This window comes from Fukomys damarensis, unplaced genomic scaffold (assembly GCF_012274545.1).
Source record: "Fukomys damarensis isolate Sample0158 unplaced genomic scaffold, DMR_v1.0_HiC HiC_scaffold_17, whole genome shotgun sequence".
Taxonomy (NCBI): Eukaryota; Metazoa; Chordata; class Mammalia; order Rodentia; family Bathyergidae; genus Fukomys; species Fukomys damarensis.
Genome location: NW_022900929.1, coordinates 72,938,684 through 72,962,983, shown reverse-complemented (window position 1 = coordinate 72,962,983; position 24,300 = coordinate 72,938,684). Strand labels below are relative to the sequence as shown.

The following is a 24,300-nucleotide window of genomic DNA, read 5'->3' as shown; positions in this document are numbered from 1 at the left end:
TGCCTCAGCCTCCCCAGTGCTGGGATTACAGGAGTGCGCCACCACACCTGGCCAAAATCCGTGATTTTCAATTATTAGTTTAATACATATCTAGATAGGTTTCTTACATTTTTCTAGAGATTATAAAACGTATTTAATGTACAGTTACAAGAATATAGGATTTATGGCAAGCCATTTAGTAGATATGCTAATTTATTATAGTACTGGTTTCATATAGCAATGCAAAAGAAATATAATTATTCTGAAGTTGGACTTTTATTCATAGTAATATATACAAATTAACACCCATGTACACAGAATTCAAATAATCATGGCTGTATACAGCAGAAAAAAGTAGCCAAAATCTGGAACCTAACTTGATTATTTAAGGAGCAACCAATTTACTGGAAAATTATAGTGAATCTCTCTGCCAGCCCTTCTCTAAACATGAAATTCAAGTATTTGTACACTGTATAAAAAGAAGCTGGTGCTCTGAGAAAAGCAACAAACTTTTTTCAGCACCATCCAGCTGTTCTTCATTCTAAAATGAATCAAAGATAAGCCAAACTGGGAGCCCAGCTGCGGGTTTTGAAAGCCATTTAGGACAAGGGCCATCTTATCTCTTACCATCTCTCTGCCCTGTCTTCGATCTGGCTATCTCAGGTGATGAACACAGTCTTTGGGTTTCATTTTCTACACGCTAGAATTTTTCATTAGTTTTGTCCTGTTAATTATTCAAATCTTTAATTTGGGTCCCAGTACCATAAATAGCTGCCAGTGATTCAAACAAGAGTCCAGGTCTGCATCTCACAGAGAGGAATAAAGGAAGATCCCAGTAGAGTAGCAGCACACTGAGATGCTATTTTAGAAAGGGTGGCTATGAAAGCCTGTCAGTAAATCCCAGGACTTGCAGGAGTCTCAAACCCAAGCCTAGAGGGTTATGATGAAGACCTTGGACAGCCCTCACCCTCACCCTCACCATGGCAAAGAGGGCAGACAGCAGGCTCCAGCTGCACAGGAGGGCTGCAGTCAGCTGTTGTTGACTATTGTCAAATGGAGCAGCAGTCAGGGTTGCTGCATATTTTTCAAGAGAAGCCAGGTAGGAGTGTGTGGTGTGTGTGTGCACGCGCAGTGTAGTGTGAAATCTCTTGACTGTTAAGTTATAGATCAAAAAACTATAAAGCAGTGAAGCCAGAAACTAGGATATCTGCCTGTTGGTATTGGACATACCCCAAGCTCTGGAGCTGCAGGGCCAGGAGGCCTGAGCTTCCTGCCTGAGCGACTGTCCTTTACCAAGAATCAAAACCCAACTCATTAGATGCTGAACACATAGCATACAACCAAAGTAAACATTTCTCCACATGCTCAGTTATCTCTTAAATGTATTGCCTTGGGCTACCACTGAAAAACAAAATGAGCACTTACTTTAAAACCACATTAAAGTCCTTTTGGGAGCCATGAGATCATAAAATTCTATTCCAAGAATGAATAGGCCTAAGAATGTGCATCAACAGACCTGTCCATGAATGAGAGGGTTGGTCAGAAAGGAAGAGATAGCGAGCTACCTTTTCTCTATTGTTATCAAAATTGGCAAATAAACAAGAAAAAGTCCACTCATCTGTGAAGAGAAAAAATACTTAGTAGAACAACTGAAATTTCACCAATCAGCTTAAAGACAGATATTGTCCATAATATATTTATTTCCAAATACTTTAATAACACTCCTTACGTGCATATATTGAAATAGCACGAGCTGAGTGATTAAACCATACCCCAGTGCCTATTAGATACTTTATATGCAACATCACAATGGACAAGTGTCTGCAGCCCTGAACCCCAGTTACTGCACAGCAGGGAAAGTAATACATAGGACTGTTCCAAAAATTAAATTACATAATATGATTTAAAATGTATCGCATTTGGTGGTAACATTTGGCTTCTTGTTTACAAAAATAGCAATCATATATACATTTGCATTATATAAAATAGTTATACGTTTTATGACAGATTCTGGTTATAACTGTTTTTCACACCTTTACTGTCCTATACATGGTATTAATTGAGTCTGTAATATTAATTTAATTCCAATCAGGGTCAACATACTGAGTTCAGAATTGTAGAGGCCCAAACAAGATGAATATAAGTTCTTCCACTAAGAAATATGCACAGCATTCATTTTATTTATACAACAATCATTTAATAAGCACCTAATATGACCAGGCTGCACTGTCCTGGACAATAAGGACACAGCTCTGAATAAAATAAAAGCTATTCTGACTCCCATGAAAATTCTAGTAGAGACAGTTAACAAAGAACAAGTGAGGAACTTTAGTAATAGCACAATGAAAAATACAACAGGCTACATTTATGTAGTCCAGAGTGATTGGGTGGCTACTTTAGATTATTAAACATCCACAAAAGGGCTAAGAAACTGAGACAGAAGAAAGCTAGGCACATAGGGGTCTGAGGAAAAGTGTTCCCTACAACGAGTCTGGCATATCTGGGGAGCACTGCAGGGGCTTCTGGGGCGAGTAGTATGGGCAAGGGGGAGAATGGTTGTGAGGGAAAGGAGGTTCAAGAAGCCAGACCATGTCACATAAGGACTCACAGCAATGTGAATTTCACCGTATCCAGGAAGGTAAATGCCCAGCTGCAGGTCTATTCAATGCATGCAGCCCAAGCAAAGCACTGTGGGAAACCAGACTCAGAAGGCTTCAGGAGAAGAGTATGTGAACTGGGCCCCAGAGGCAGGCAGGATTGCAAACGTAACTCAGCAGGGAAGGTGACAAGGGCATTCTAGGCTGGGGAGTGGAGGAGGAGGGCTCGTCTGGGAACCTGGAGAAATGCCAGGGAAGATAAAGTCAAAGTGTAGAATCCCAGGTAGGGGAGAATCTTTAATGTCAAACAAAGGAACAGGTCTCATCCACAGACATGGAAAGCCACTTCGGGTTATTGCTAAAGTGAAACATCCTGAGTCAGTAAAGATACAATAAATATACCGTACCTCCTTCTTCATGCACTTCTATTTGCTGTAGACTCTGGAGACACCAATGACCTGTGGATGGGTTAGATACAAAGAGCGACAGTGAGCATCATCCCAATACTCTCTTGCTGTTACCCGGCCCCTTGAGTCCCCATCTGCATTTATGTAGCAGAAAACATGCAGAGATGTTTTCCAGGGAAGCAATCTCACAATACAAATCAAAATTTCTAAAATATATTTCTTTGGTGCAGCATTTATTCCTTTAGTAATACACAGCCTAGAGACATAATCATACCTGTGCACAAAAATTGTTTATGCACGCTGAACCCTTATGTCCCACTACTCTGAAGTCCCAGGAGCAACCCCTACACCCAGACCATCACCGAAGAAGCAGGGGTTCTGAGGAATGGGAGACCAAGGAATTCCTTGAAAGCACACACTCTAAGGCAGACTGTTTAAAACTGTGAGTCACAACTCATTAGTCAGTCATGAAATCAATCCAGCCAGTTATCACTGGCATTTTTTTATTTAAACAAACAGAATGAAATGGAACAGAACAGAAAGCATGAGAGTGAACTGAGCACATTAAGGGTAAATATTGTGTCTGAGAAACACATCACATCTATTTTTATACAAACATATACACAGCCATCTGTGTCCTGCACTATGATATAATACATATTTCTTTCAGTGGGTCACACTTTTTAAAACCTGAGAACTGTTAGTTAAAATTATTTTGTGAACTAATGTTTAATCAGAGTGAGTTTTAAGAGAATGTGCTTTCCCAGTGATAACAAGTGGAATCTTTGCAAGAAAACCCATTCAGTTATTAAATATATATCACTGGGAGGGCTGAGAATTGGTCCAGAAATATACACATCAAGTACTTAACTGTGAGTGACTCTACAAAATGCAGAAAATGTTATAGAAGGGGACAACTATGGCCAGGCACAGTAGCACACATCCTTTAATTGCAGCTGCTAGAGAGGCTGAAGAGAGGATCATAAGCTCAAAACTAGTCCGGGAAACTTAGTAAGACCCTGTCTCAAAATAACGTAATATAAAGGACTGAGTGGTAGAACATTTGCTCATTATGCTCAGGAGCGTGGTTCAATTCCCAGGACTGCAAAACTGAAAGGGCTTTACATTTTATATACTCTATATGAGCTGAACCTTCACGTATTTTTGTACTGTATTTCACTTTAAATAAAGAATAAAAGTCATGTGTCAGGCATACACTACCTATGTAGTATTCATTCAATTAATATGAAATATGACCATGTCTTTCAGCCTAAAGTTAGTGGGACAAGGAAGGAAATGAAGCTGACAATAAAATGGCATGAGTGTGAATGATACAAGTCAACAGGTGGCCTATTCATTTGGGCCCCATCTAATGTATAAAAAAAGATCTGAACAGGCAGGTGTTTGCACAGCCAGAAGACAAAGAAGAAATCTATGGAAAATCTTGAAAGAAAACTTAGTACTATAAAGTAGACTGGAAAAGAGAGAAGAAGAAGGCTGAGACTCCAGGTAAAAAGTGGGAGGTGGAAGTGAGTGTTGCTCACCAACAAAGCTCTAAAAAATGGTTATCAAAGGCCCAGAAGGCCCTGAACCTTTAGAAAATGATGGCATTATGAAGAAGAGAGCTGATACCTGGAGTTCCACACCATAGAGTTATATTTTTAATTCTGCAATGAAAATGTTAGCCATTTGTCTGATTAGATAGAAATTAAGTATTTTCCAAATCTTTCTTACCAAACAGTAGGTTCATACTGTTATATTAGCCATACTTTTCCCACCATGGGCCAGAATTTCCAGTCTTTGTAGCTAATAAATTAGGCTTCATGCAGCAATTCACCATCAGTGGTAGAACAACCGTCATGTTTCCTTTGTGCTTGAGACAACAGTGGAAAATGTTCAGTGGTTAATGTAAGTCCCTTTCCAGTCACTGGCTTTCCAGGTTGGACAGTGACAAAATCAACACTGACCAGTTCTAGTCCAGCCAGGCATTAACACATCACCTCTATATTCAATCAATTTTGCTTGATATGAAATGAATATTATTTACCTACATATGGAAGATACCCATCTTGCTGAAGGAAGAAGCTTCTCTCAGAATTAAATTTTAAATGCTACTTAAAATTTCAGATGGTATATAATCAAGTCCTGAACTAAATGAGCCAGCTCCCTGGCATGGTGGACACAGCTCCACACCTGAAATGCTGACCTAAAAATCACAGTCATGAGGAAAGAACGATTCCATTTATGATAGCATAAATTACCAATGTACATCTCAGATATTGGTGTAACTCAGTGATTCAAAGGAACTGGGCTTTGCTACCTCCTAAGGCAAAGGATTAGCTTTTCACTGAGAGAACAAACTTGCTGACATTTAGTTAGTGCATCATATCTGGTCCCATAGTAAGACAAGAGAGGGGCGAACACGAGAAAAAAGACTAAAAACAAGAATTACCTCACCAAATTAGAGGGCAGTGAGACAACTGTTATGGTTAGATCTAAAATGTCCCGCCCAAATTCTCAAGTATATGCATCCTGGAGATAATGTACTCACTGGTGGATTGATCTACTTAAGAAATCAAAGCTGAAGATGCTGTTAGGAGGTGAGGCCTGGTCAGAAGAGGCGAGTCACTGAGGGAAGTGACCCAGAAGGATCCATCTCCCTCCTCAGATCCTCCCTTGGCTCTCTGCTTCCTGACTGCCATGATGTAAAGCGGTTTTGCCTCACCGGATCCTGCTTCTACCATGCCCTTCCTTACCTCTAAAACCCATAAGTTAAAATAAACCTCTCCTTCAAGCTGTGTGTGATGGGTATTTTGTCCCCACAAGAGGGTAACTAAGATAACAAAGGAGAAAGTGGCTCTTTATCTTTCCATCATGAGCAGATAAATTCTCATCTTACCAATTTTAAGAGTTTTATCCCTTCAAAGGCTATGTATGTACCCTTAGAGGAGCCAGTCCTTCTGAATTACAGTCTTCCTTGCAAAGCTTCAAAATATATATATGCATGTGTGTGTGTGTGTGTGTGTGTAGAAGTGATTCCATTAGATTTCCTAAATTTGTATCAAAAGAAAAGAAATAATCATGCTAGGGATAAGAGAAAGCTTCCTGATGTGAAATTTGTCTGATGCTAACACAAGGGACAACATTTTTCGATTTTTCCCCTAAAGCTATTGAAGAATGTGATATATACTTCACTTTCTGAAATGTTACAGGTGTTTGCCAGTGGATTCACCTACTCATGAATTCACAGCTGAAGGTGCTGTGAGGAGTGGGCCTGGTTAGAGGGAGGCCACAGGGGATGTGGACGGAAGGCTATACCTCCCTCCAGGGTCCTCCCTTTGCTCTGCTTCCTGGCCACCATGACGGTAACCGTTTTCCTCTGCTGGGGACCTTCCGCCATGCCATGATTGCATTTTAACCTGCTGACTATGGACTAAATCCTGAGCTACAATAAACCTTTCCTTCAATAAGCTGTTGAGTGTTGGGTATTTTGTCCCAGGGACATGAAAGTGACTGAGACACTTTTCTAGGCACCGAAGATACACTGACCAACAAAACAAAATAAAACCTCTGCCTTTGGGGAGCTTACATGCAATAAACAAGTCACCTGCTAAGAAAATCTAATGGCAGTGAGTGTCACAGGAGAAACTGAGGCATAGAACAGAGGTGAGGAAAGATGTTGAGGGCAGAGTAGAAAAGAGAAAGGACTGCAGGCTTTGTAGAGGTGTTTAGAGAAAGGCTGACGGAAAAGCAGCTTTGGAGCAAAGCCCTGCAGGGGTGAGCCTAACAGACCTGAGCCAGAGTAGCGTCCCACAGCCAAAAGGAACACCGGGCACTTCCCCTGGACAGCTTGCAGAATGAAGCTGAAACGGAGGGAGCATTTGGAGAGGTGGGTGGCTGGGTACCAGCTGTGTGGGCCCTTTTAGATTTCTGCTCCTTGAGGGTTGCAAGCAGTGCGTCATGGTCTGACTCCAAGTTGAGAGAGGCATGAGGCTGGCCTCACTCTTCATCCCATCCACCCTTCTCCCATGCCAACACGGCATGTCCCAAATCTCTCTTTCTCACACCTCTGCTTCCCTTCTGGCTTTAGCCCCCAGCGGCCTCTGCTCGATGCCCCTCCCTCAAGTCCACAGCTGACTTAGGCTTGTTCTCCCAGCGTCAACGAGGACTGGTGGCCCTAAATGAGGATCCCTTCCCTGCTTGCTCCGGCTGGGCTGGCTACAGTGGTTCCCTTCCCAGCATGTGCGTCCATCTTGGCAACAGTGGTAAGCAACCACCCCTTCCTCTAGACGCTACACTCTCAGAGCAGTGCCCATGTCGCCTTTATGACTCCAGCCAGCCGCACAACGCCTCTACCGTGGGAAACACATAGCTGATGCCTGACGGGAACTCCAGGAACATAGGCACAGGGATGCAGAGGCAGGAGAAGCCCTCCTGGGTGTGGTGCTTTCCCTAAAATCTCTACATCTCAGTTTCAGGTCTCTTTGGGGGAGAACAATGTCTGAACACATTCCCTTCATTGTCTTTCAAATTTGATTCTGACTGCATTCTTCTGCCTTTTCAGCTTATTGTACACCAAAGTGACCGTGAAAAGTGTGTCCTTCCTCAAACTTTAGGCAGGTTTACACTTTCAGGTTCCTAAGAGAGATACCCTAATCTAATTGTCAAGCTAGAAATATTTTTAAATTTTGTGCTATCAATACATCATACTAACAGACACCAACCCAAGATGCCTCTCACTTGTAGGTGGAGGTACTCTGGCTATTTTCAGTGGAAAGAAACATGTGGGCAACCTGTTTTAACCCAGATTTTTCAACTCATATTTTGAAAGTGAGAAGACAGAAAAAGATATCACCAAGAAGATTGCCCAGTTTGAGTCCAGATATGGTCAGCTCCTGAAAAGGCAAGATTAGCGATGCTCATGTTAACAACTCTCACAGACAGAATCGGAACAAACTGGAAGAGAGAGGGACACCGAGATTTCCTGTGCTATCCATTGGTTGAAATGTTAGCACCTAATGGTGGCCACGATCCTTTGTCATGGTTGGGAAACATTTTCCCCTCTCTTTCTCCAAGAGAACTTGGTGCTTAGCACCAATTTTAAAAGGCACACTCAGCCTTTCAAGGTGCACAGGGCCCCCTCTCACACAGAGGTGAGATAACCCGCTCTTACGGAAGAGGGCAAGCACCCACTGCCTTTTGAAACTGCCTGACGCGAATTAACAGCCTTTGCCACTCTCTTTTAAACAACTTTGGCCAGTTTTCCACAAGCACCTCGTTTATCTTGAGACTCTTTCATCTATTATCTGACTGTAAGCGTGTTCGTAGCTCATCAGCTGAATTCACTTTGACAGAGAAGTCTTCTGATGAGCAGCCAGCAGCCTAGGGTCAGGTCTGTGAGTATCTCTGGAATTAAGGTGATGGGAAAAGGGTAACCTTCTGTGACTCCTAACAGTGTTTGCTGAACAACAAAAATAGAGCCTTAAATCATCCTCCCTTCAGGAAAGCAGCTTCTCTTTGCTAATATTAGCAGCTGGTTTCACACTTAGATCAAAAACACCACTCTGGGGCTTGTCTCCATTCACACGTGGATGTGGTCATCATTTCCAGTTGTGCAGATGAAAGTTACCATCCAAGTGGTTTTTACCTGACCTCTGACAGGTCCATTTGCAGATATTTTTGACACTAGCAAGGAAAAGGAAAAGTCTATCCTCTGTTGTCCTTACAGTGTGGCCACCTGCACCTTGGTAGTTTATGATTGTTACGTCTCTTCTTCCTGAAGAACTGAGAGTGGTTTTGTGATGAAAACAAAAATACCTGTATCGCCAATATAAAAATTCTTATTTTTAAACAGCTGCAGCTTGGTTCACAATCACGTGAAAGCACATGACACTTGAACCAAAGATTCCTAGAATAACTTATATTTCAAAACAAGTTTCAGGCTCGGCTGATGCATTCATAAATATGTTGAGTAGCTGAAGTAGACTTCTGAGAATTTTCTGCCACTGCAGCATTCAGTGTTCACACGTTCTATGGACTGAGCAGGAGCTCTTTAAAATCAGTATTTCTACTGAATTGGCAAGGAGGTTCCTCTTGTTCTAAAATCTTTCATTACCCAAGCAGCATGGCCTACATCCATCCAGCTGATGAGTAAATCAACTCATTAGGATGTGTTTAGCTTCTCTAATCACATGATGATTATTCAGAATCATTAAAACAGAGGTCTTCAGTCCCCAAGGTAGAACTGCTATAAATAATGGCTTTCAATTACTCAACACTTACACAACACTTCTGCTCCAATCCTGAAAGAATAACTTCATTAAGATGGAAGGAACCAGTGTGGACATAGCCCAAGGAATACTAATTAAAGAGTGGTCACTGTCTATGGAAACGCTGGAAAGCTTCAAAGGTCTTTCAACAGAGCTACAGCCAGGTGCTATCGGAAGTGGAACTCAGCAAGTATCTGTGTATTATAGGGAACCTATACTTAATGAGTTTCCATTTACATCATTTTGTAGGTCACTTGAAAAATAACACACTCGTGTTTCCAGAGTTAGAAACGACAAAGACAAAGGCTACCCTTTGTTTAACTGTCCCTCCTTTCTTCCTGAGACACTGCAAGGATGATGTACAGAGAGCGTGATTACCTTGTGGAGCAGATGATCCAGCAAGAAGTAATTTGTTGCTGGATGCCTTTCAAAAGATTTTCTTAAAGGTATTTTGCCCGTATGAGTTAAGAATGAAAAGCGAGAATTTCTATAAAAGTATTCACAATAGTAATGAGTCTTCAGACATGCTCAAGATGAATTAAAATAGTTCACTGGAATATTGTGATTAGCAAATTGGGGCTTTGGGGGTTGTTACTTCACTCTCTAAAACAAAAGATGAGCCTGTCAAACGCTGCAGTATAATCAGAAATGAGAACTCATTGCTTTCCCACACCCCTATACACAGGTACAAAAAAGACCCTAAGTATCCATTACCTTCCCTACGGTTGACACGGGCTCACTTTCATCCTTCTGTTCCCATCTCCCTTGCAGAACCTGCCACAGGGAGCATCCTCCGCACAGCACCTGAACTAACTCCGAGCATTGAAGGGAACACCTGTTACCACTTGTTGGTAACAAAAATTCAGTTGGTGTATCTAGAGGGAGACCCACCTCTGCATCTTTCCCTCTCTCCCTCTCCCTCTCCCTCTCTCTCTCTTTCAAGGCCTGCATTGTGTCTCCCTCCGGTGGCTTTTGCTATCCTGACAGTCTCCTAGTCACACAGATACTGGGCTTTCCTTCATTCTGTAAGTTTGTCCCTTGACGACTCCTGCTAATGACTCATGAGGTCCAAGTCTCTTAAATTCAAGCCTCCTCTGCATTCTCATCTCCACCCTCCTAGGACAGCCCTGCACATGTTGGTCACAAGAGCTGCCCGGCTACATTGTGTTGTCCATGACAAGCTGTCCCATGCTCCTAGTCTTCCCGGATCTTGTCAAAATGTATGCTAAAGTACAAGTATTATCAACGTATTTGTTACTTTATCACAAGTCTCCTATGGCTGCAAGTCCCTGCCTCATCAAATCTACCATCCTTCAGTCCTTGTACAATCATGAAGACACTTTTCATATCGAATCAAACTATGTCCTACACAAAGATAGTAGTCTCCTTATGACTGTATCCGAAGGAGATTTCATTCTTTCTTCTAGCAGACCATTCTTTAATGCTCCTGCATCTGTTTAATATTCCTCCTTCCACCTAATCGCTTCTACTTCTCATTGGGTAATTTTTTCTCAGGATCCCGTGTCATTCCCATTTAGACCCACTGTGGTAACCCCACTCAAAGTGTACATCACACTGGAGCTTTGAATATTATAATCTTACTTTTTTTTTACTTTCAAATTTTTCTATGCCTATCCAGAGGAATAGGGGAAATGCCCTCATCCAATTTTTTTATAAATTATTAATATGTGAATGAATTGGAGAGTTTAAGCTAAGGGTAGAAATTTTCTCTTTTATACTGCACTTTTGTTTTCAGCGTGACACATACATTTAATAAATACATTTGGTGATTGGCTGATTTCAATTAGTTATGAGTGATTGTGCTTGAGTAGTTCCATAGGGAAAAACAAATCTAAGCTCTTTGAAAGTAACTTAGGTAGAAAACCAAAAGAGCTCACTTTACAAAGGCCTTGTATCTTCAGCCTCCAGATATTGTAAAAAAAAAAAAACTAGCTACTGTTAGACAAACATACTTGGCAGGAAACAGTCACTCCACTTTCATTCCCCCAACCCTCAAGCCAATGACCTCCCTTGATCTCTGAGATGACAGTTTGCCAAGTTCCATGAAGACGGCATTCACAGATGACCCCATTAGACTTCCTAAAGACCTTAATTGCCCAACTCCTTTCACCCAGGTTTCTGAGGTTCAAGGAATGCCATCCTTCAGTTACTCTCTTGTATGGGTTCTAGCTATTGTTACCTTAATCCTTTCTGAATCCCTGAGAATGCAAAGAACCGAAGCAGACTTTGATTCTCCTACTGAATTACAAGATACTTTACATACTTCTGTCACGCAGTCATTCTCCTGTGTTTACCATTCAAAAATGACATTCACTTTCATGTCTAAACACGGAAGAGAAGCACCGTTGCAGTCAATAAAATCTTAAAGATTCAAAAGCTGATACTCTTCAAAGGACCGTGTGAAATACCTAAAAAACAAGCCAAACCTTTCCCGCTGTTCTAACCCCATACATCAATCTTATCTGGCCACTTCAGATATTCCACATCTATATCGAAGAAAGTACTTAGGCTTCTCTTGCAAACCAAACCAACGTGTGTGTTTTCGGCACCTACTCTTTGCGCGACACTATACTGAAGTAAGTCTATGGAAAACAAAGTAAACTCTTTTAAACTTAACTTTCCTTTCATGGACTGAGATGACCTTGAGGGAAAGTATTACACTGCACCTATGCAGACCTACTTACTTGAAATTAAACTGAGTACTGGGGGCAGATGTAGAAAGAGGGAGGACAAAGCTAAGTAAAAAAGGATTAATAAGGTAACTGAAAAAAATTAGGAGCTCTCTTCATTTCATTAAATCATGCAGAATTGTAATGTTTTAATTTTCTTGTCTAAAATCATTAGCCTTATGTTGAAACTTTTATAACTCATTTTCTCAAGTCCATGAAACTTTGTCATGCCAAGTGGAACATCTGTGGGTACTAATGTTTCTTTTATTTCCCATGTAATTGGTTTCCAGTGGCAAATGAAAGAGCACAAAGAGCCAGGGGTTGATTTTATGTCCTCATGCCCACAGCACTGCAACCCATGGACACATACGGGAGAGCACACATTCCTTCTTTCAAAGTTCTCGGAGTTTGGCACCTCTCTGTCAAGGGAATAATGGGATAGAGGAAGGTTTTCTCAGAGGGCAAACCCCAGGGAAAATAATCACCCTTTGGACACATGAAGAACTTCCAACACCACGTCTAATCGCTTTTGATGGCATTAGATAATAACAAACAGGCAGCTAAGTGATTCAAGCGATCTGTGAAATACAGGCATCATTTCTTCTTCAAAACATAGTGATGAAGGCCTGGAATTATATCTCAGTAGTAGAGTGCTTGCCTGACACACACAAAACACTGGTTCAATCCCCAGCACCACAAAACAAAATCAAAACAAAAAACCATAGTGATTGAAACCACATTCCACCACTCAAAGAGCAGTTGGGCTAACATCTCCAAGAACACACCAGCTCTAAAATTTGGAGTTCACAAGGTTGATCCTGGGGAAAAATAAAAAGTAAAAATGGACAAAACTAAAACAGTATCTGTTAAGGAAAAAGCAATTTTTTATGGTGAGCATAGCCTACTTCACACCACTGTGACCTATGCTTTTCTTTATTTGTTTTATTGTAATAAAAACATCCAGAAACATCGTGAAAGCTGATAATTTATCTAAGACATCTGCTATTGATGACCCCAACTCACAGAGGAACCAATATAGAAAAAGGGGGTTCACAGACTAAATGGAAGCACCAGAAAATATATAAGTGTGGTCAAAAGGAAAAAAAGATAAAATGAGTCTGACAAGGGAAAGAGATCAATATTTGCCTCTTTGCCCTCCATAGAGATTGAGTTAACATGTGACCCTGTTGGGAAAGCCAGCTCCCGGCTGAGGATATAATAGAGACTACAGTATTGTTTTTATTGCTCTTAAAACTTTGTGATGTATTCTTTCTAAGAATGCTTGCATGTCATAGCTGATGAAGAATAAGAAAGTTGCCCCATTCCATCTAATTGATATCCCCGGTTCACTAGATCCCTAAGAGAATATTCATAAGTGACATTAACTAGGTCCCTCAGAAAATACTGTGTGGTTAATGAGAGGTCCCCAAAGCTGTGCCCTTACGAAATGAATTAATGAATTGATTACCTTAATTAGCTCCTACTGATTATTAATATGAGTAGGGTTAGAAATAAGTATATTCTCCATTTTCTCTATCTTAATAGATAATATAAGCCCTGGATCTATTTGAAGCAGCTATTAAGTATGTCCCTAATTCAAGCGACAGCTTCCATAGTATTTGTACTAACAATCATCTATTCTGTAACATTTTCAGGTCAATGATCAATTTTTCACCCCCAAGACCAAATAATCATATCCATTCTTCTATTATCGCTAACAATAAAAATAGGACTAGCTCCATTCCGAAACTCATGAGTCACAGAAGTTATACAAGGAACTGATTTATAATCAGGGATGATTCTACTAACATGACAAAAACTTGCCCCTTATCCATTATATTCCAAATTTCCTCAATAGCCCCTCAGCCACTTATTTTAACTTTAGCTATGACAGCAGTTCTACTGGAGGCGGATGGGGAGGTCTAAACTAAACACAATTATGAAAAATCTTAGCCTACTCATCAATCACCCTTTTAACCCATCAATAATGTATCTTAATCTCCACACATTAAATCAGAATGATACTTTTTATTCACATATGCCGTTCTCCAATCAATTCCTAATAAAGTAGGCAGAGCATTAGCATTAGTTTTCTCAATCTTAATTTTAGCCATCATCCCAATACTTCACACATCCAAACAACGAAGTATAAAATTCCAACCAACCAGTCAATGCCTGTTCTGAATCCTAATAGCTAACCTATTCACCTTAACATGAACTGGAGGTCAACCAGTAGAACACCCACTAATTTTAATTGGATAACTACCATCAATTCTGTATTTCTCTATCTTCCACACCCGTATACCATTAATGAGCCTGACAGAGAATAAAATACTCAGATGAAGAGTTCTTGTAGTATAACTATTTCTTTGGTCTTGTAAACCAAAAATAAAGAAAACTTCTTCCTAGGACACAACTCAAAGCTGTTCATTTGTGCAGTAAGCCTTCCTTTTCTGTTTCCAATTATTAACAGTGACATAGCTTACATTTGTTGGGAGTTTTCTATGTTCCAGACACAAAGAAAGTACTATTCGGAGTACTTTCTGTGTAATTCCCTTAATCCTCATACAGATGTGATGAGACGGTATTACTAATTTCCCTAATTTCAGGTATTAAAAACCTCAGGAAGAGGAACATTAAGTAACTCATATAAGATCACCCTAATCAGTTAGCAGTGGAAGAGGCACGAGGAGGTTATGTAACTCTCTCACTCCCTTCCATGTAGCAGCTAATCAGAATCCCACAGAAACACCTGTACTGAATGCTAGAGAGGCGAATTGCTTTAGCTGTACTTGGACCCTGGACCTGGACACAAAGGCAGTGGTCTGGCAGCTTGTTTCTGAGCAGGCATTCCCAATCTCAGTCCTATTAACATTTGGGAGTCCATCCTGGAACTCAACCCACTAATGCCTGCCTCTCAGTCATGATCACCAAAAACATCTCCAGAAATGTCCAGTTCTCTTGGCACAGGATTGCTGGATTTAGCAAACACAAATACAGAACTCCCAGTTGACTTTGAACTTCACGTAAGCAGTGAATCAATTTTCAATAAAGTACATCCTGTGCAATACTTCAAGTACATTTACACTAAAAATTATTTGTTGTTTATCTAAAATGCTAGTTTAACTGTGCATCCTATATTTTACCTGGTCACCTACATAGAGGACTAAATCATCCCCAGGTAAGAATCAGCATTAGAGTTGCAGTGAAGGATCTGGCAAGAAGGTCCAAGTTTCTCCCCCTTCCCTGCATTAAACTCCAATGCAACATTCCAACCAGGCAGGTGGAGAGGGCACCGGGTCTGTACGGCAGCAAACAGGTCAAGTGTCAGAAGCACTCACTTTCTCTCTCTCTCTCTCTCCTCCCCTATGGCCTGCCACATACCCCATTTACCCTAGGACTCTTCTTTCAGGGATAGGGAACTCTTTAGCTTTTCTTGCAGGTGTGAGTGGATATAGGCCTTCTGATTCCTCATTCTCCTTTCAACTTGCTGTATGCTTTATTCTCTCTCTCCTCTCTCTCTCAGAAATCTGCCTCAGTCTTCTCATTCTTCTACTAATCCTTACATCTTTATATTTCTCCAACACCTCCTCCAGATTCTGAAAGTACCTAGACGAGCTGTGTATGGCCAACCCCAGTCCCTTTGCTGCAGCCAGGATGAGGACTCAATAGACCAGGGATAATCCATAAATGTCACACTTTCTCTCCAGTCTTGTGAAGGCCTTGTTGTGAAACTAGGCTCTAGTCTCATCCTCTTCCTGAATTCTGTTCTATCTCTGCCTGATACATTAGACTTCTTCTAAGACCCACAGCTTCTAATCTGAAATGTGAGCCATGATACTCTGCCTGTTAATTGTCAGATATAGGAGCATATATTTCCCCCATACAGTGACACAGGAAGAGCCTGGGGTGCACAAATCACCTGGAACCACCAAGTACACCCAGGACCTCTGGAGTCTTCCATTCCCACCTGCATGTCAAGATGCTCGTCCTGCTGGACAGACAGTGCCGAGAGATGTGGTTGAACAAGGAGCAAACCTACAACCAATGCATGTCTGCTACAGATCAGGCAGCACTTTCCTGCGAGTCTCTCATTAAGGAATTGGAAAGAAAAAAGAAAAACCTCAAGGGGAAAAAGGGATAAGGAAGGAAGGAAAAAGAGAAAGGGAGAGATGGGAACTTGTTTCAGATCCTAACTCTACATTTCCTTGGACATATCACTACTCTGAGCATCTATTTATCTGTAAAGAGTTTTTATTTATCCATAAAGAGCTTTTGTGAGAATTACATTAACTAACATATGGTAGATCTAGGTCATAAAAGCACTCAGTACATATTAACTCATGTTCTTCCTTGCTTTCCCTTCTATTCCTGAAATACAACAAAGATTACTGTGGCCTTCAAAAGTGGGTGGAAGTCATTTCCTCCCAATCACCCTCGATCCCCACCCCATTCCTCTCTAGTCTTTGTTCCTCTCTGCCCCTGCCAGCCCGATTTTGTGGTGTCATTCCTTTCGCCTATCTGTGAGGCTGTTTGAATTTTCTAGCAATTCAATCAAGCTCAATTAATGGAATTTAAAAGGGGCCTGGAAAATCAATGCTATATTAAATTATGAATGCCAAAATTAGAGCAAAACAAACCTCATGCCTCAGAGCAAATGCTTATGCTTTTCATGTGTAAGGGAGCCATTTGTCCTTGGCCACGGCCCAACTGTCCCTCCAAGCAGCCAGAGCCAACCTTATTCAAACACTTAGATTCATTATGGAAATATGGCTGCCTTCGTCCATACGGAAGCAGCTGCTGCTTACCTAGAAGTGGGAGAGGATGTTGTTAAAAGCTAAACCTGACAAAGCCAAGGCCTCCTACTGTCGCCAGATAGGATCCTATGAGGTCCCAAAGCAGAAATGGGGGACTTTGACTCACCCCAACCAAAGGGCAAGTTGTAGGTTCACTGACTTCCAACACAGAAAAAGAATTTTCAAAATGCATCAGTAAGAGACATAAAGGGATTTATTAAGCAAAATGTAAAAAGAAACCGGATTCAAAGAAGTAGAGTTTGGTGGGGGTGGGGAGGCCATACAGCCTTGAGCCGGATATACTTATGGGAACTCGGGGTAGAAATCTGGGGAACTTGTGAATCTATGAAAAGGGAGGATTCAATTTACAGATGAAATGTTGTGGTCCTTCTTAGGGAAGAGGTGATAGCCACCACACATGATAAGAGAGAGCAGAAGGGTATTGGCCCAGGAATTTGGGAGTGTCCCTAGGATAGGTTATCTGGAATGTATATTCTAGCGTCTGGCAGGTTGGCCCATTTGCTCATTTGGTGGGCTATGTCAAAATGCAAACCATGCACTGTCTCGAGCTGAGACATGCTGTCCTCTGGTGGCTTCCTGAGGAGGGGGTTAGAGGAGGGTGTGCAGTGTTTCGGTGAAAGACTCAGGCCTAGAGCCTAGGGTTAAGGGTTATTATTTTAAGGTCCTTAGGAATTTAAGCTTAAGTAACTTTTGCATCCTAAAGCTGCAGATTTTATTAAAAGTACAGTGTTTTCAAAGACGATTTTCCTGGTCTCCTTTCTGCCTAACCTGATTTTTTCAGTCTCACAGTTCAGTGTATTCTGCTTGAAGGTCTGTGCAAGAGCTGTAATTTCAGTACTCTTTGCCACCACGCATGCACACCAGCAGCACACTAGCTCCTGAGATCCTGAGGAAATGATCTTATCATCGCCCCATTATTAATGTACATCGCACTTAAAGGGATTTGCTAAGCTATTAGGAGAACACGATTCCCAGCCCTTTGTCACTATAAAATCCCTTCGGTGCTACGAACTGAGTGAATCAGCAGGCTTTTGCACCTGGAATTACTAAAATATGCCCAAGGTATAAAAATGCGACTCCCTCCTGACGTCTGTCTTGGAAAGAACATTTTAAAAATTGCCTGCTTTCTAAGCCATATTGCGATAGTGCTTCCTACAAGTCAGGTTCCTTGGCTATTTTCAGCCACACCTTTGCTGTGGATGAATTTACTGAATATTTACATCTATAAGCAGTTATCTCTCGGTTGTTTCTCTTTTTTCTTCAATGCTTAGGATCCTAAGACAACGTGCATCCCAGTAAACTATACTCTCTCATCATGTCTTCTTCCCTATAACTCTTAAGATCTTTCTAAAACTCTTAATAGCATTACGATGATAATCTCTATGACATTATAATGTGACAGATTCATCTTTCTGTACTAACAGTGCTGACTAGCCTCATAAACTCTCCAAATTGATAACTAGCATTTCCTTTTTAAGTAGAAAAGGAAAGCACTAAGGATTCAGCCTTCCCCAAGTCATTCATCTTCTACCCGTGCTTCTCCGGCTCTTTGAAGGGTAAATGACCTTTGCCCTCTTCTGAATAACAGCTGCAGGCTGCAGAACGCTGGAAGCATCCAATTGCCTAATTGCTCTTTATAGCTTTTCCAACTCTGGGAGCCTTTTGATGGGTTTCCATCCACCCCTCTCCATCCGCCGCTGTATGAACCACATTCTGTGGATTTCCTCCTCTCTCTCATCAGTTCTTTCCTGAGCTGCCTGTGCGGGCCTCCCCTCTCTTGCTCCTTTCCCTCAGCTCAGTTCAGGCTCAGTTTGCTGCCCTGGGCTTTTCCCCTCACAGAACACTCTCCCTGGCAGCTCCCTTTCAGATGGCTTTAATTACCACCTGAATGCAGATGACTCCCAAATCTCTAGCCCCAGCCTTGACCTCTCACCCTCCTTTCAGTCCCATATTTCTTTCTGTCTGCAGAATATCTCTACTTGGGTGTCCCACCACCTCTTAAAACTAAACATGTCAGAAGCAGAGCTCACTATCTCTGCGCACTCCCCGCATTGTCTCCCTGTTCTCTGGGCCGTCAATGGCACCCTCGGCCTGAGGCTCCAGTCCCTGGAGTTCCCAGATGGGCTGGGGCAGCCCACCACCCACCCCACTACCACCTCTGTGCTACAACCCCACACTCTGTGACAACACTGTGATCTCAATTTGTTTTATTTCAGGCTTGTTGCTTGGAAAACCCCCTTTCTTGTTCATTCAGCTGGTGACAAATATTTCAGATCTCTGGTGCACTCCTTCCTTGGGTCATATTCATGTCCTGGAGCCCTCTGAACTGGCAAGGGTCACCTAAGCCCCTCCTTCTGATTCATGACTCTAAATTACAGAATATGTGAAGCTGCACATTTAGAAAACTTTTTATTTCCTAACAATTAAGAGCTTGTGGTGACCAATTAAACAGTAAACTCATTAGCAATTTGCCTGAGAGAAGAATGATATGGAAGTTTTAAGTGATTATTTCCACTCTTAATTCCTATTCTCTGCACCAAAAGTCACCACCACCCTGTCCCTGGGGCCCGACTGTGTGTCATTTTCCATAGCCTCCCTCCTTTCCCCACCGTGCAACAATTATTGTCCCGCTATGATGGAGATGGTCTCTTAGCTCACCAGGCAGCCTGCAAAGAAATTTGTTCACATGGTCTCATTTCATCCTCACAGCCACCTTAAAAGTAAGCATGAAATTAGCCTGTTTTGTGCGGCAAATAATAGCTTAAACTGGCTTTGCAAATAAGTGATATTTATTGCTCATACACCTGAGAAGTCCAGTGGTAGTAAGGGCTTCATTTGCTTTGCCATTATCTTAGCTCTGTTCTCTTCCATATGTTGGATTTATCTTCCAGCTGCTTTCCTTCACAATCAAAAAGGGCTGCCAGCAAGAATTAGGCCCACAGCCTTCCTCGTCCATATTTGAGAGGACAGATTTACCCCAGGACAAATGAACAAAAATAGATTTTTCTACAGAGCCTGCTGAGGTGTGAACTACAGCACATCCCTGACACCATCCGGGACAAGGCTCAGGAGAACAGCACTTGGCTCACACTCATCAGGGCCCACTGGTGAAGCCAGAGCTGGGGTCGATTTCACCCAAAGCCCATGTTGCACAAAGAGGGTAGGCAAGCACAGGATCAACCACTGTGACTGTTGGGGGGAAACTGTTATGTCATAGTCACTGTTGTTTACATGAGAAAACCTATGTCTGCAAAGCTAGGAAGCAAATTTGGATTGACATTTGGGCTCTCTGATTTCATTGTTTATGCCTAATATTAGGCCATAATTCCTCACTGTAAACATCTGGGATCAGTAGAAGGTCCAAATGTAGAGCGCACATTTCTTGCTTTGCAACTGGTCCAGGGAATGCTCTTCACTTGCTTTCATTCATTTAAATTTTTACCTCTAGCAATGGAGCCACAGTTAACTTATCTTACTCTCCTACCATCCTGCTAAGGTTGACAAGGACTTTTCCTTCAAAGTGAAAATGTATCACATACACCCCAGTCATTTTCTATTTGGAGCAATTATGCTTATTCACAGAAGATTATAAAATCCTCAAAACTAGACCAGTGGTGGAGAAGTGTTCTCGGCCACTGTACCTTCAGGAGTCGTTATCACCTAAAGAATATCAGTGACAACATCCTTCTCCAATGGCTCTGAATGACACCTGCCTTGTGTGGGGTAGAACTTTTGCTAACTGATAACTTTCTATCAAACAGCCGTCAGAGCATTAAAACTTCCTCAGAAAAGGAAGGCATTATTGAGGAGCCAGAAAGGCTTGCTCTTTATGTCCCCAAGGTCCAGGTCCATTCCCTTTTTGATTTTGTTATCCAGCTCCCAGAGTGGCCTAACGGGGGGAAAATGGACATGCAAAATAAAGGACATGCAAACCTCTCTGAGGTTACTCCACTGAGATATGAGGGATGTTTGTTACAGCAACCTCACTTAAACTATGCTGATTGGTTCGCTAGAGGACAGGAGAAAGTGGCAATGTCCTTCCATATTTTCCTCAAATTCGTTTTCCTGTCTTATTCAAGAGACCAGGTTAGAAACAATAGCAGCTTCTGGATGAGAATTCTTCCTCTCCCTGGAAACAGTCCTGCTCAAGCATGTCCCTTTCCTTGGTCAGGCCTCTCCTCCTACTTTTCCAGCCCAAGCACAGATCCTTCCTCCTCCCATCTGCCTTCTCGTAGCCAATTTCTAAGGAAAAGCCCCTTCCTCCTGTGTTTCTCTACTTCCTATGACATTCACTTCACCATGTGTCTGCTATTCCCCACGTGCAAAATAACTTCAGCCTTACAATCCAGAGATCTCCACTATGAAGACATTTATCAACTAAGGAAGTAAGAATGGGAGATGCTGGTGGAAAACCCCCCACTTCCCAACAGAGGGCTGGAAGAAGACAAGTGTGAAGGAGGGGTAAGGTTGTCAACAAGAAAGGGAATCTGAGGAAGTCATGTTTTTAATCAAGGAAGGCACAAAGTACAGGATATAGTTCCTTTGTTCGGGAGCGCGTGTGATCCAGATTAAAGTGGACACTACACTTCTGAACATTAGGGCCAATTCTGATCATATTTATATCCCCGAGGGCCTGGCATCATATTAGGAACAGAATGAAGATTCAATAAATGTTGGACACATGAAGCTTAATTGGTATTACATGATACCCTCAAAAACTGCTGATAGCTTCATTTTAGATCAAAAAGTGTAAGACTGAATTTGGTTTTCACCTATATGACTTACAGTATTTCATAAGATTTGCTTACCTCTTGCACTTGCTGACAGTGTAGCTCCATGATGACCACAAATGTCATCACAGGCAAGTTACATGAGCTTTGCTCTGTGTTTTGTTTGATGACAGTGTGTTTCCTAGTCTGATGCTACGTAAAGTGGTTGCTTGTGTAGCTTGTTCATCTGCTTCCACCTTGAAAAATTAAAGGTAATATTATTAATTGGCAAAGCCACTCAATTGACTCAAGCAGAAGTGAAGCCGGGCTCTGAAAACAGTAACAGAATCTCAAATAAGCACTGGTACTTCCCTCTAGTTCAAGTGTGGCCCTATTATTCTTTACCTGCACAGGATATTAATAAAGGGGGCCATCCCTACTTGTTATGATCTGGAGGACCTACACTGGACTTTATATTCAGCCTCTTTTTACAAGTTATCTGGCAACTCCTCTCCCTCCATCTTCACGCCCTCAGGAAACTAAGCCATGATCTCCATCTTCACCATTGGGCTTTGTCTCTAGTTCTCACTTGAATTTAGTTCCATTTTTATCAGATGCCTTTAAAATATTTTATCTGAGTGTCCCCTTATCTGGATTCATTATTTTTCCCAACCTTTCCAGTTGTCTACAGTATCAGCATTCTCCCAACCGCCAGGATGGAAATCCTATCTAGCTGCTACCCTCTCCTCATACTGTTTCTAAGGAGCAAGTCCTGCTGGTTCCTTTCCACCAGAAGGCTGTGAGATGTAGCTCTTCGTGCATATTCTCACCATCCCCATGTAACACAGGCCTCAGTGCTGCTGTGGAATGACAGAGAAACACTTCAACCCTTCCACTGACACTCCACTGATGGTGATCCTGCATCAGTCAGGGCCCAGCAAAGAGGCAGAAGTTGGGTGCTATAAAGAATTGCTGGGCCAGGGATTTAGCTCAGTGGTTCGGTGGCCTGCCTTGCAAGCGCAAAGACCTGAGTTCAATCCCCAGTACAAAAAGGAAAAAAAAAAAAAAAAAAAAAAAAAATTGCAAAAATATTTGTGTAATAGTAGTAGTAGAGTAAGTTCGTGGTTAATATGTTTCATAAATATGATTTGTTTAAATATGTAAATTAGGCTTGTTACTCTCATATTGCAAACACAGACCTTGGTGAAAACCCAAGAAAAAAAAGAAAAAAAAAAAAAAAAAAAAAAAAAGAATTGCTAACAAGATATTGAAAAACAGAAAATTCAGAAAAGGAGCATTAAGATATCAAGAGGTACAAGAGCAAAAAGCAATTCTGGGCAATGAAAGCAAAGCAAGGAGCATCAAAATCCCTGGCTTGAAATCATACTACAAAGCTACAGTGATAAAAATAACATGTTACTGGCAAACACACACACACACACACATGGGCCAGTGGAGCAGAGCAGAAACAATTCTAAACACATTTAGCTGCCTTATCTTTGATAAATGAGCCAAATATCTTCACTGGAAGAAAGATACCCTCTTTAATAAATGGTGCTGGGGAAACTGGCTTTCCACAGGTCCAAGACTAAAATTATACCCATATCTCTCACCATGTACTAAACTAAAACTGAAATGGATCAAAGATCTAAATATTAAAACAGGAACACTTAATCTGCTGGAAGATAAACTAGGTAGAACTCTTGAAAAACACATATGTAGGCAAAGATTTTTAAGAACAAAACCCTAGTTGCACAGGAAATATCACAAAGAATCAATAACTGGGATCTCTTCTTATTGAAAAGCTTTTGCACAGTAAAAGAAATCACCAACAGCAAAGAGGCAACCCACAGAGTGGGAAAAAAATTTTTCCAGCTGTTCCTCAAAGGACTAATATCTAGAAAATATAAAGAACTCAAAAAAATCAGACTCCCCAAATTTAAAGACCCAATCTAAAAATAGGTATCTGAAATTATAGATGCTTCTCAGATGAAGGAGAAATGGCAAATAAATATATGGGAAAAGTTTAATATCACTGGTCATTCAAGAAATGTAAATTAAAACAACACTGAGATTCTTTCTCATTCCAGAAATAATGGCTATTATAAAGAAATCAACTGGTCTAGGGATTTAACTCAGTGGTTCTGCTACTGCCTTGAAAGCGTAAGGTCCCAAGTTCGACCCCTCGTACCAAAAACAAAAAAGAAGAAAAGACAAGAAATCAATCAATAACAATTACTGGTGAGGCCGAGGGAAAAAAGGAACCACTCTCCACTGTTGGTGGGAGGGTAGACTGATGTAACCTCTATGGAAATCAGTGTGGAGATTCCTCAAAAAACTCAAACTAGAGGTTCCATTTGCCCCATCTTTTCCTCTTTTTGATATCTTCCCAAAAGAATTAAAAGCATCATACCACAGCAATATATGCATACCCATGTTTATAGCAGCACAGTTTGTAATAGCTAAGTCTTGGAAACAGCCCCAAAGCCCATCAGCTAATGAATGGATAAAAAGGATATCTTTTTTTTCTACAATGGAATACTACTCTGCCATAAAGAAGGATGAACTTGAAACATTTCTAGGTAAATGTGTGTACCTTGAGACAAAACTCTTAGGTGAAAAATAAAGTGGACACACATGTTCAAATATCACATGGTTTCTCTGGTGTGAGAAACCAAAAGTATAAATAAGGGCCAAAATGTATAATAGACATTGTGAATTAGGAAGAAATGTTCAAATGGGAAAGGAAATGAGTGAGGTAGGAGGGAGAAAGGAAGAAAGGGAAAAGGAAAAAAAAGAGAATAGAAGGAAAAAATGAAAACACAGCTTCTG

General features: G+C 41.3%; 1 long non-coding RNA gene across 4 annotated transcripts in view; it reads right to left on the bottom strand.

The window, feature by feature from the left end:
* The window catches only part of LOC104867965, a 338,035-nt gene that overhangs the window by 115,560 nt on the left and 198,175 nt on the right, over positions 1-24,300 (bottom strand). For 3 of the 4 annotated variants that reach the window (XR_002025640.2, XR_002025642.2, XR_002025643.2), the window contains exons 4-5: positions 21,568-21,725; positions 2,984-3,034 (exon numbers count right to left, since the gene is read on the bottom strand). This is a non-coding gene — a long non-coding RNA (uncharacterized LOC104867965). The remainder of the gene's footprint in view (positions 1-2,983; positions 3,035-21,567; positions 21,726-24,300) is intronic. The other variant, XR_002025641.2, reaches the window with a different exon arrangement.